This window comes from Artibeus jamaicensis, unplaced genomic scaffold, assembly GCF_021234435.1.
Source record: "Artibeus jamaicensis isolate MK-2021 breed Jamaican fruit bat unplaced genomic scaffold, CSHL_Jam_final scaffold_286, whole genome shotgun sequence".
In the NCBI taxonomy this organism is placed as follows: domain Eukaryota; kingdom Metazoa; phylum Chordata; class Mammalia; order Chiroptera; family Phyllostomidae; genus Artibeus; species Artibeus jamaicensis.
In genome coordinates, this window is record NW_026522034.1 from 2,409,945 (window position 1) to 2,422,218 (window position 12,274).

General features: G+C 53.9%; 1 protein-coding gene and 1 non-coding gene across 2 annotated transcripts in view; both read right to left on the reverse strand.

Moving 5' to 3' along the window:
• The window catches only part of LINGO1 (leucine rich repeat and Ig domain containing 1), a 181,887-nt gene that overhangs the window by 113,972 nt on the left and 55,641 nt on the right, over positions 1–12,274 (reverse strand). The gene's annotated exons all lie outside the window — the stretch shown is intronic.
• LOC119038753 (small nucleolar RNA ACA64) lies at positions 10,141–10,263 on the reverse strand. Its single transcript, XR_005080471.2, has one exon. It is a non-coding gene; the product is annotated as a small nucleolar RNA ACA64 (small nucleolar RNA).

Here is a 12,274-nt window from a genome sequence, read left to right on the forward strand (position 1 = left end):
AGGAAGGAAAAAGGACTTGGGGCCAGGGCAACAGCCATCCCCCTGGGGAGGAAAGGACAGGGGTCCTGCTCTTAGTGGACCTGGATACACAGACGATGCACAGGAAAGAATGAGCTTGCAGAGGCTACAGCCTACGTTCAGTTTCTGAATATCCACCTGCAAATGAATGAAAGTGGACCCTTCTCTTACAACATACAAATAAGTTAAAGGCTCAAAACTACAAAACTCCTAGAAGAAAATGGGGGGAAATGTTCATGGCCCTGAATTTGGTCATGGTTTCTCAGATATGACACCAAAGCACAAGCAACAAAAGCAAAAACAGACAAGTGGGGCTACATCAAACTCAAAGCTTCTGCACAGCAAAGAAAACCACCAAAAGTGTGAAAAGGCGACTTACAGAATGGGAGAAAATGTCTGCAAGGGGGACATATATCTGAAAGGGGATTAATATCCAGGATATATAAAGAATTCTGTCCTGGCTGGTATGGGTCAGTGGATTGAGACTGTCCTGCAAAGGCCTGAGAACCAAAAGATGGCCAGTTCAATTCCCAGTCAGGGCGCATGCCTGGGTGGCGGCCAGGTCCCCAGTGAAGGGTGTGTGAGAGACAGTCAGTTGATGTTTCTCTCACACATTGATATTTTTCTCCCTCTCTTCCTCCCTTCCCCTCTCTCTAAAAATAAATAAATAAATCTTAACAAACAAAAAGAATTTCCTACAACTCAACACCAAAAACCAAATATGAGGTCTGTCCAGAAAATATCCAGCCATGGAGTATGAAAAACAGAGACATTTATTGAAGAAGATATAAGACACAAGAAACACTGGACATAGGACAGTGACTCCCCAGTCCCCTTCAAAGTTATGACCTTTGTCAGGAAGTCTGGTTCACTGGTAGCAGTTTGAATCAAATCATTAGCAACTGCAGCACGATGTTCCTTCTGCTCTGGTAGCAGAAGCCACGGAACTAATTTTGCCACAACACGTTTCATGCCGAGATCCTGTATTAAAATCTCGGACACAGTCGTGTTTGGAACCCCCACATCAGCTTTCGGTTCTCGCACTGTCAGTCGGCAACCTTTGTTGATTGCAGCCTGTACATGTTCAACATTCTCAGGTGTTCTGCTTCTTGCAGGCCTTCCAGAACGTGGCTCACTTTCAACAGATTCTCAACATCTTTGCATGTTTATGCTACACTTTTCTGTGACGCACTCCTTGCATTGTCCCCCAAACCCTTCTAAATCATCCAAACAGTTTCCGTTTAGGAATGTTCAAGCTTAACACAAAATCTGATGCAGATTCATTGCTCTGCTCGCTCAGTGATTATGAATGTGATGGCCACACAGCACACGTGCTCGCTCATCGGCGTCTACTGCCCCCACTGACTAGTACAGTGAAGTCCTCATTGTTCACACACGCACATTCCAGTCCATTCTCCTTGGCTGCCAGGTTACACTGATGTCGTGCAAACTGTTCTTGTTATATTAACAATGGCTGGACTTTTTCCGGACAGACCTCATAATCCAAGTCAAAAATTAGGCAAAGGACTTGAATAGACATTTCTCCAAAAAAGACATATAAATGGGAAGAAAAGAAAAGAGACACTTCAAAGTAATCTTCTTCAGGTGGGACCCCAGCCCAGGTTGTGTCTCCTTCCTCAGACTATAACAAAACTCCAGGAAGGAGGGAGGGGTTGAACCACGCATGCTGGCCAGGCAAGGGATTCTGGGGGAAGCATTTAAAAAGGAGTGCATTGAAATGCCAGTCCTTTTTTATCTCCCCTCCTTCCCAGCCACTAGGTACTGGGGTTCCTGGGTTCCTGGGCCCTGGACCTTGGAGACAGTAGGAGGCTCAGGCCATGGGCACTGGGAGCCTGTTAGGGACAGGCCCCCAGTGCCCCTCCCCTGCACGGGCCTGCCAGCAGCTGCTGCCCACTCACCTCCAGCACAGGCCTGTCAGCAGCAGTTTACCCCCAGGCCCGCTGCTGCTCTGCCCACTCCAGCGCTGGCAGGGCCTCAGAACCAACATGCAGCAGGAGGGGCTTCCCTCCCCCACCACGGGAAGCCACCATGGCAGCTGGGTCCTGCCCAGCCAGGCACACAGACACACAGGGGTCAGGGGTGGGGCAGTGGCCAGAGGAAAAGGAAAGCACACTGAGAGTAGGACGCCTGGACACACAGACTCTGAAAGATGCCTGAAGCCAGACCGTGACTAGAGACCCGCTAAGCCACCTACATTTCTAATACTTTCAGGCAGGAGGAGAGGTTCCTGGAGCAACCTTGAACTGAGCTGGCAGAGGGTGGCAGGGTGATTTTCTTTGGGTGTCTTACAAGGAATGGGCTCTGAGGCAGAAACTTGCCATTATTTCAAATTAGATAACTGTTAAATAAAACATTCCTTTCCTTTCCATCCAACTCTGTCTTTGGAATTTTGCCTGGTAGGTGGCGAGCGGTAGAACCCTCCACTACCACCACCACTGGCTGGGTTTGGTAACAATACTGGGCTCCCACCCCAACCACCTGCCAGCAGAGATAGCCCCTGGCTGCCTCCTCACCCACATCCAGCCAGGCCTAATGGTAACAGATCCTGCCCCTGTGCAGGCATTTCAGGCAGGTGCCTTTCCCCAAACCTGGCAATGAGGTTAATACTCAGTCTACCAGGAGCCCATTTTTCACAGTCATACCATGTACCCACTAGCCCAGGGCAGGTGGGCTACACCAGGGCCTGCTTAAGTCCCAGCCCCCAACACTGGCCCCGTTCCTATTAAGGGCTGGGCCTGGAGGAATGGCCGCACCTTGAAGAGGGCTCTCACCACCTCATTCCTGCCCCTCCTCCAGCCTTAAGACAGCTCCAACTTGGAGTCAGATGGAACTAACAGGAAGCCCACCTCATCCACTCCCTCCCAGATGTGTGACTTCGGACCGGCCTCCTCTTCTTTGATCCCTGTTTCTTCATCTATAATATAGGTGGCACGCTAGACCCATCCTCTGTGATTGATGAACATCCATTCTCTTTAACTCTCCATCCCTGCAAGGCTCTGCAGAGCCCGCACATCCCCGAGAGCCCCAGCGGCACTGGAAGGGAGGCAGGTCACTCCGTCCTGCACTGAGCAGCTCAGACCAGTAGGTTGGGGTAGGGAAGGAGAAGGCTGGTACCCGCAGAGTTGGGTCATGAGAGGGGGTGTAGGGGAGCCCCAAGGGCTGAGCTAGGTTCATGGTTGAAAGCTCGAAGGCCAGGCATAGGGATCTGGAGCCAGGGGCTCAGGCAGTGGGGAGAAACTGAGATTTCTCGAGGAGAGAAGCAGAGTGGGCAGAGCTGACCTCAGACCCTGCCCTTCAGGTGCACAGGAGCAGCTGGACAGGAAAATTCAGAGCTGGGGGTGGGGCTGGGGGACTCGGGGCAGGGGCACGAACATCAGAACCTGTGGCCCAGTGCCCACCTCACTCATGCTGGCCCAGCATCACCCTGTGTAAGGACAGGGGTCAGCCTTCCTGACCCAGATCTGACCTCCGCTCCCCAAATCCTGAGCTTCTGTGGGGTGCAGAAATGTCTAGACCGATGCAGCCCCCACCGTGGCCAAGGCAAGATCTTGAGAGGATTGGGCACCACACATCTCCTCCCCTCTCTTGAGGCCAGACAGGCCTGGGTTTGAGCCTGGCTCCTCAGCTTCCCAGCCCAGTGACCCTGAGCAAGTTACTCAAGCTTGCTGAGCCCAGCTTCCTCTCACACACCCAAAGGGCACAGTAAAGAAGTGGGTGATGACCTTAAAACACCTGGCCCACAGTAGGTACTCAATTTCCCCTCTGGGCCTCAGTTTCCCCACCTGTACAATGAACAGGTTGAGAGATGGTGTTTGAGGGGCCTTTCGAACCAGACTCTTCCTCCAGGGGGTGGTCCCAGCAGGGTCGGCCCAGCTCTGGTCCCCGTCTCACTGCACATGGAGCTCTGCCTCCCTGAGCCCAGGTGCCAAGTGGACAGGATGAGATGACGCTGCGCCATCTGCAGGGTCCTGCCCAGCTCCAACCAAGGACTCCAGGTTCTCTGTCCCAACTCCCAGGCTGCAGGGCGAATCCAGTGAATCCACCGTCCCCGCTGGGGAGAGGGGTGGGCAGGAGGGCAGGGGCTGCTCTGATCCAAGCTAACAAGTGTGGAAGCCTTCATATCCCATTCCCCCAAGGCCCCTCCCTCTGGGAAACCAGTCCTCAGGGCCCCCACGCGGTCCTGATGAAGGCGTGAAACTCCTAACTGATATTTTCCTTTTCATTCTGAGCACCAGGAAGCACAGACCCAAATATTCAGCCCAACGTCAGGCCCTGTGCACCCAGGGTCTGAGTTCCCTGAGCCATTTCTTCCTATGGCAGCCCACTTCACTGCATTAAGTCTATCTCAGTATCACACACATGCTTGGAAGCCCTCAAGAATACTTGATGGAATAAGGTAGATTTAAATAGTTAATGCAAAATGCAGCAAAAATAAAGCCAAAAACCCCAGGTACTAAAAACAAATCAAAGCTCGGGGCCTGAGGTGTGGAGAAGGGGATGGGCCAGGAGGCAGGGTGAGGAAGGCTCCAGTCCTGGCCCCTTGACTCTGGCCTCTAGTCTCACTCAGAGCCCAGAGGAGGGTCCTGCTCTCGTCCTAGAACACTTCACAGTCCTGCCAATAACAGCCCTGGCAACTGTGGCTGGGATTTGTTGAGATGAGTGCCTACTATGTGCAGGCATCGCTCCAGTTCATCCTCTCCCAGCCCTGCAGACGGGCTCTGCTTTGCTTCTCCCTTTTCCAGGTGAGAAAACTGAGGTACAGAGAGTTTAAATAAAGTGTCAGAGGTCACACAGTTAATACGTACTAGACCTGGCATTCACTCTAGGTTCTTACCAACTGCTCACACTGCCGCAGGTGCCAGAAAGGACACGCAGGTGGGGGGGCTCAACACGACCTCCCGGTCACGAGACGAGAGCCCAGTGCCCACCGTCCACCTGCCTGGCAAGGGCCGACCCTGTCCCTCTGTCATTTGACCTCTCCACTGGCCCAGTTCTCCCCTACCCTCCAGCTGCACAAGCAGAGTGCCCCCCAAGTAAGAACATGAGGTGTGCAGGCAAACAGAGTCATCAAACACTCGGAGGTAACAGGGAGGGAGGAAAGGGCCAGGCTATGGCACCAGGGCAACCTGAGTCCCGTCCAAGCCTCAGCTCAACTTCCACATCTACACCACGGGACGGTGAGAAATTGGCCCACAGAAGGGTGTAGGCAGAGTCAGACTGCCCACAGAGTGAACCAGAGCTGAGCTGCTCAGCTGTCCCCACCACCAGGGTCAGAATTCTGCCCTTCAACTCTCTGTGTGAACTTGAGCAGGTCACTATACCCCTCTGGCCTCAATATGCTCATAAGCAGAATGGGGATAACAAAAGAATTGTCACTTATCCACGCCTGGCATATGATGTCAAATAATTAGCCACTGATTATTTGTATTATCCCAAGGCACCTCCCAGCCTGGGACACCCCTCTTTCCTGGCAGGCTAGGCAAGGGACCGGGCAGAGCCGTGAGAGGGGCGAGTAGAACAGGCTCCGGCATGGCACCTCCAGGTGCCAGCGCTGAGGGAGGTGGTAAAGGGCTGCCCCACCACCCTAGGTGCTCAGAGGGCGTTCTGCTGAAGTGTGGGGAGGGCATCAGCACAGTCACACTTGCGCACGCATGCACACCCTGGACAATGCATGACTAGTGCCCCAAACAGCCACAGCCCAGCACCACAGCCCCGCCCATTCCCGGTGCCCTCTGCCACACCACCCCCAGCAGACCAGAGGACACTTGTGGGTTCGATAGCAGCTCTGCCTCTTGGGTCAACTGACCTTCCCTACATTGGCCTGTGTTCTTCATGTGGAAACAGGGCTCATACCATCCTTCTCCTGTATAAGGAACAAATGACTGACCCGTGGGAAGAGCCTGTGCTCGTTCCCCACACATGAAACATGCCAGTTCCTTCTCCTTCCGCCCTCTCTCTCCTCCGCTCCCCCACCCAGTCCCGTCACTGCCACTGCTGCCTCTCTGTGCCCCATTAAAACAGCCACCCTGCTTCCTCACCACTCAGAAATTTCAGCCTTCTGTGCCCGCCTGCACCATGGTGGCTGAGAGCACCAGTCACCAAAGCAGAGGCAAGCTCTCTCCAGCCTCAGTGCAGCAACGCCCACGGCAGCCCTCAGTCACTGACCCCTAGGCAGCAGCAGAAGCCCGAGCTGCCTCCCTCACTAGAACAACAGGCAGAGAGCAGAGATCCAAAGCACCAGCTAAGCCTTCCCTGCTCGCTGCCCACCCCACCCACAAGAGCGCCCAGCTACCAACCTGGCAACCCTTCACAGGGCCCTTGCCAGGCCACGTTCAAAGGCTTCTTGTGCATCATCTCATCTCATCTCTACATCCCCATGAGGAAGCCACTGCTGGGCCCATTTCACAGATGAACAGACTAACGCACAGATTAGAACACTTTTCAAAGTGACACAGCACACAAGTGGAAATGGCACTGTGAAGCCAGGCGGTCTGGCTCAGAACTTGAGCTCTTCATCTTTCTGCTAAAACCACCAGCGCCTCGGAAATGCCCAGGTCCAGAGGTCTGCTGGGCAGTGAAGAGAGGGCCTGGGTCTTCCTGCTCTGGAGGCCAACTGAGGCGAACACCAAAGTAAGAGTATGTAAAGCAGAGACACTGACCTTTAAAGCCGAAATAAGTCCCCAGGAATAGGAAGTTGTTTAGGGCCCAGGCCTGACCCGCAGACCAATTTGTGCCCTGTTTTAAGTATGAGGGCAGTCTTAGCTTGGGTCAGCTTCTCAGACCTCAGGAAAAGTCAGGCCAGTGAATTCCAGCAGTGATGATGGGGTGGGGTGGGTGTCTGGCGAACCCACCAACCCAGCTAAGGGCTGTGCTGGGTGGTGTCCCCCAGCCTCCTGGGCTGTGCTGGGCGGTGCCCTCAGATGGGGCAGAAAACTGGCAGAGGCTGACATGACCCATGGCCACCCAGCTGCATGCAGAGCCCTGGTGTGACCTGAAGCTCCTCATTCTGCTCTCAGTGATGCTGGTTTCACAACCAGGCCTCCTAGATTTGCACGATGCCTCCCACCAAGTTCCCGGGCCCCCAACACACACAGACTCTGATCCAGCACAGGCTTCTTCTGTTCCAGAGATGACATCTTTGTCCTACAAGTCATAAATAATTGACCACGTCAGATGCTGCATGCACGTGTGCTGGGTGACAGCCTTTCAGTCTGCTACGGCCTCGTGGATTTTAATTTGCCCCTTCCCAGCTCTGCCCAGAAACAGCATCCATGCAGCTAAGGGCTCTCTGCATCTGTGGGCTCTCTGAGTTGTCTGCCAGTCCTCCTGCCTGTACTCCTCCTGGAGCACAGCGGACACCCCACACTTCCCAGCCCCGCAGGGTATGGGACAGCACCTGGAGGTTTTACTCACTGAACAAAACAGGCCTGGGTCCTACTTGGTCAACCAAAGGATGGTAACCGGCTGGGGAGGGCAACTAAGGACAGTTACTGCGGGGTAGCTTCTGTAAGGGGATACACTCTGAGCCGTCCGTGTGCAGAGAGGAAGAGAGGGAAAAGAGTCATGTCCAGAGAGATATATGTGTCCCAAAGAGGGAACCTGGCAGACTGGCCCAGTGGCCCCCTCTTGCAGCCCTGTGGCCTGGTCCAGAGGGGCGTCCCCACTGACTTGATGCAGCCTCCAGCTCCCACTCCACATGCTGTGGCTCCTTGGAGGGCAAACCCCAGCTCCTGGGGTCCTCCTAGAGGACATGGTGACCACGGGCATGGTCTCCAACTCTGTCCCTCCCCATGGGTGGCCCCAAACTGGGGAGCAGTGTGCAGTATAAGGGGGAGTGATGGGTAGGCTGTGGAACCTGGAGTGGGGAACTGGGCTGAACCATGCCTCAGCCACCAGTGTCCACCCCTACTACTGCTAGGAAGGAAACAAACCGCTCCCTTTCATTGGTTGCTGTTGTTAAAATTAATGAGCTAGTTAACCTGTAATAAAAGGTTTCTTGTACACTTAAGAGATGACCAACCACAGCAGGTTAAAAATTATTAACACTCTTCCTCTAGGCAGTCTGCCTGGATTGGGTCTACTGGGCATAGTTTCTCCTGGCTAGAATGGCAGGCAGGCTGTGCTGGCCTGTGCAGCGGCCATCCAAGCTGATGAGGACTGTGTCCCTCTGCTCCTGAGAGTCCTGCAGACATTTCCCAGTGACCAGTCCCACCCCACACCTGGCCCGGGGCTCTGCAGGCACATGCAGATCTCAGTCCATGCTGCAAAATAACCGATGTGCGTTTTAACATTCACTGAGCACCAACTGTGTGCCAAGGTCCACACTGGGCTTTCCCCACACAACCCAACAGCCTGAAGGATGCGCTCTAAGGAGCCCCTTTTACAGAGGAGGAGATGCAGGGGAGTGGGTTGCACAGACGGGGGAAGACGGAACTCCAGCTCAGGTACTCCCTGACCTGCAATGTGAGGGTGGAAGGGGTAGCCCCGCCCTCACCTTCTCACCAACTGCTGCTATGAAAGGCTTGGGGGGACTTCCGTCTCCCCCAGGTCGCATCCCTGTGCTTACTCCTGTGAATGGAGCAGGCTGACTCAGCAAACACACTTGAGCCCCCTAACACCAAATTAAGGGCAGAAGCCCTCCCAGAAATCATCCACTCAGCAAAGCTGCCTTGGAACTGAAGTCAGAGGAGACATAGGGGGATGCAAAAGCGTCTGCTCCTAAGACCTGCTGGTGCCTCTCCCTGCCAGCCCTTATCAAACTGTGTTCTCCGACCCAGAAATCATGTCCCCAAAGTACTTAGTCATCACAGTGCACAACCAGGCCCCCGAGGAGGCTGGAGCCCACCACCCAAAGCACCTGCAGCCTCAACTATACCCACACAGGCAGACCATTTCACTAAGTGGCCCACAGCCATGCCCCCCTGCTTAATGAGGGGTCTTCCATGTTCCCAAGCCTCACTCCTGGCTGGTGCTTGGGACAGCCTGGGGCCCCCAGCACACTGAGCCTGTCACAGCCAGGAGCTACCCTCCTTCTGTCCTCCAGAAAGCTGTCCCCAAACCGTCTCACCCCCTTGCACACCTACAACTCAACAGCATCCCCTACACACACACAGAGCATGGCTGGAGGAGAGCAAAACTGGGGCCCAGAAGATAGAACAGGAGAAGGGGGGGCAAGGAGAACACTGAGCAGAGGAAAACTGCACCCCTGGAACCTGCCCTGCACGTAGAGTCCCAGCACCCACCCCGCCCATTGACCCAGACAGTGGGAAAGCAGTGAGATGACATACGGGGCCTGCAGGCCCACGGCCCACGGGACTCATCCTGCAGTCAACCCCGCCCAAGCCTGTACCCACAGACCTGGACGGGGGTGCCAGACTCACCCCACAGTGTCAAGAATGAACTTTCTGTAAAACTGGGCAGAGGCCACAGGAGGGACAGGTGCCCAGGAGGCTCCCACAGCAGGCCCACAGCGCCACGGGGCCCCTGAAGGGCACGCACACCAGGGACAGCAGCTGCCCCACCTGCCCACACCGGTGGGCTCTCTGGTCAGCAACACACAGCAACGAACCTTAGGTCCTCCCTCCAGAACCAGATGTGGTGGCCCTCTCCTTCACCTCCGACTGGGACCTCGACCTGAGTCATCTCGGCTTTCTCATGGGCTCTCCCCATAATCCTGGACCAGCCTTTCCCCTCCCTGTGTCTTGATTTCCCATTAGTACCTGCAGATGCCTCAGAGATCCTATTGTAGCAGGTCCAGGTTGGGGTCTGAGAACCTAATTTCCAATAGACTCCTAGGTGATGCTGATGCTGACAGGAGGACCACACTTTGAAAACTGTTGGCCTAGATGTGTCCAGCCTGCAAAGTGCATAGCCCACCCTCAAGAAGTTCATAGGATAACCTGAGGAGAGTATACAAATACATATGTATGTATGTACATTTGACTCAAAGCAGCCATGGCACAAAATGTGGCTTCTAACCACTAAAGAGCTCTGACAGAGAGTGGGCTGGGGGCTGGTGCAAGCATGGAGGACTTCCTGGAGGAAGTAAAGACCTAAATTACCATTTTTACTTATTGAACTCATTATTTTTTTTCCTGCAACACATGTCAGGGCCTGGGTTTCACCTCCCCACACCAAGTGGGCAGTGAGCTGAGGCCCCCCATGACTCTGGACACCAAATCTCACCCACAGTCACGGACAGAGCCACAGGTGTATTGAACTCATTATTATACAACTAAAATGTGAACGCTTTCTCCGATTAAGAGCTTCAAATAAGATGTGCTTACTATAGAGGGTAAACAGTCACTCCCTACATCTCCATCCTCACTGCCCCTTTGGTGTGAAACTTCCACCGTGTATGTGCACACACGTAGAAAAGTACGCACGTGTGTACATATAAATACAAATGAGGTTATACACAAGGGAGCATAGCCTCTGTGCTGGAGCGTAACTGCATTCTTCACTCAGCAAGAGACTTTGGAGAACTTTCCCCGTCTGCGCACAAAGACAGCAACGGTCACTGTACTACTCACTGAGCACTCACTCTGTGCCAGATCCGGGCTGAGCACTTTATGTATTATTCCAGTGAATTTGCACTACAAGCTCCTAGCATGGATGCTGTGGTTCATCCAGTTTTGCAGATGAGAAAATTGAAGTGCAGAGGGGTGGTCAGTAACCTGCTCCAGAGCCCCAGACCGGGAGCAGCTGGGCCGTGGGACTCCGGAGCCCGTGCACCAGCAACACGCCACCCTGAGGGACTCCACATAGGGCGTGCCCTGACCCTATTGCACCAGACCCCTGAAGGCTATGTTTAGGGGTCTCCAATTTTTATTTCAAACATTGCTGAAATATCCCACCTCTTTATGCATGTGTGCAAGTATTTGTAAAGGGTGCACACATTTTAAATTTTGATGCTGATTAGCAAATTGCCCTCCAACAGCGTCTGTGCAGACACATGCCTGGCAGCCCCCATTCCCCTACAGGAACACCTACTGAAGAACAATTCCCATTTGCTGAGCACCAACTGTGTGCTCAGTAAATCCATTTCGCAGTTGTGGAACTGAGGCTGAGAAAGGTTAAGCTATTTGTCCAAGTTCACACAGCTGCAAAAAAGCATGTCAATATGCCTCAATATTGTGGAGGGAGAGAGGGCTGCAGGGAGGGAGAGAGGGATGCAGGGAGGGAGGGAGGGACATTCCTCCATCCCCCATGCTCTTCCTGCTCTCTCTCCAGTCGGGCTACCATTCCCACTGCTCCACTGTACAGCTTTTATCAAGGTTCCCAGAACCCCCTATGTTGCCAACTCCGTGGCCATTCTCTGACATGCCCTTTATCTCTCGGCTCCTACCATGCCACACCCCTGGTTGCCCTTCCATGCCCCCTTCAAACATCCATGTCCCCAGGGCTCTCTGGGTTCTTTTCTGTCCTGTCTGCACAGTCCTTGGCTGGTCTCTCCTGGTCATGTAGCTTTAAATCCCAGCCAAGACCCCAGATTTCTCTCCAGCCCAGGCTCGCTCCTGAGCACCAGCTGCATGTATCCGAGAGGCCTCTCGTTTATTTCTACTTGTTCATCTAACAGGCCTGTCTGAAATGGAGCTCTTCATTTTGAGCCCCCAAATCACGTCTCCCTCGGCCTTCACTCCTCTCTTTCACATCCCACATCTAAGCCATCAACAAACCCTGACAGTTCTCCCCCACCACTGCCCCACACACCCAGCAGCTGCCTGCACCCCTTCAAGGCTCCTCCCTAGTCAGCGCTGACCTGGATGCTACAGCAGCAGCCCCCCTGCCTCACAGGCCCCCTGTTCCCTTCTGGCTCCGAACTAAACCACAGCAGCCAGCTAGTGGGACAGTTCGGATCCTGTCACTACCCCACCATAAGCAAGGGGTTTCCATGGCAGGGAGAATCAAGTCCAGTCTTTTCAAGCTTGCTCACCGGTCAGAAATCACCTTTAACCCCCGACCCCCACATGCTGACCAGTCCCAGGGTCACTGTCCTTCTGCCTGCAATGCTCTTCCCCAACGTTTCTAACATTCTGTTCAGTGGGAACTCCTTCCTCTGCCCTCATCACCCCAGGTCAAAAACCCCCATGCACCCAACCTCCCTCATTTTTCATAGTATTCACCACCACATGACATTATCTTTCTTATTTATTTGTGTCCTTCTTTCTTATGTGTCTCCTCATCATAACATAAACTCTACCAGGCAGGGAGGAATTGCGTCCAACTTGTCACC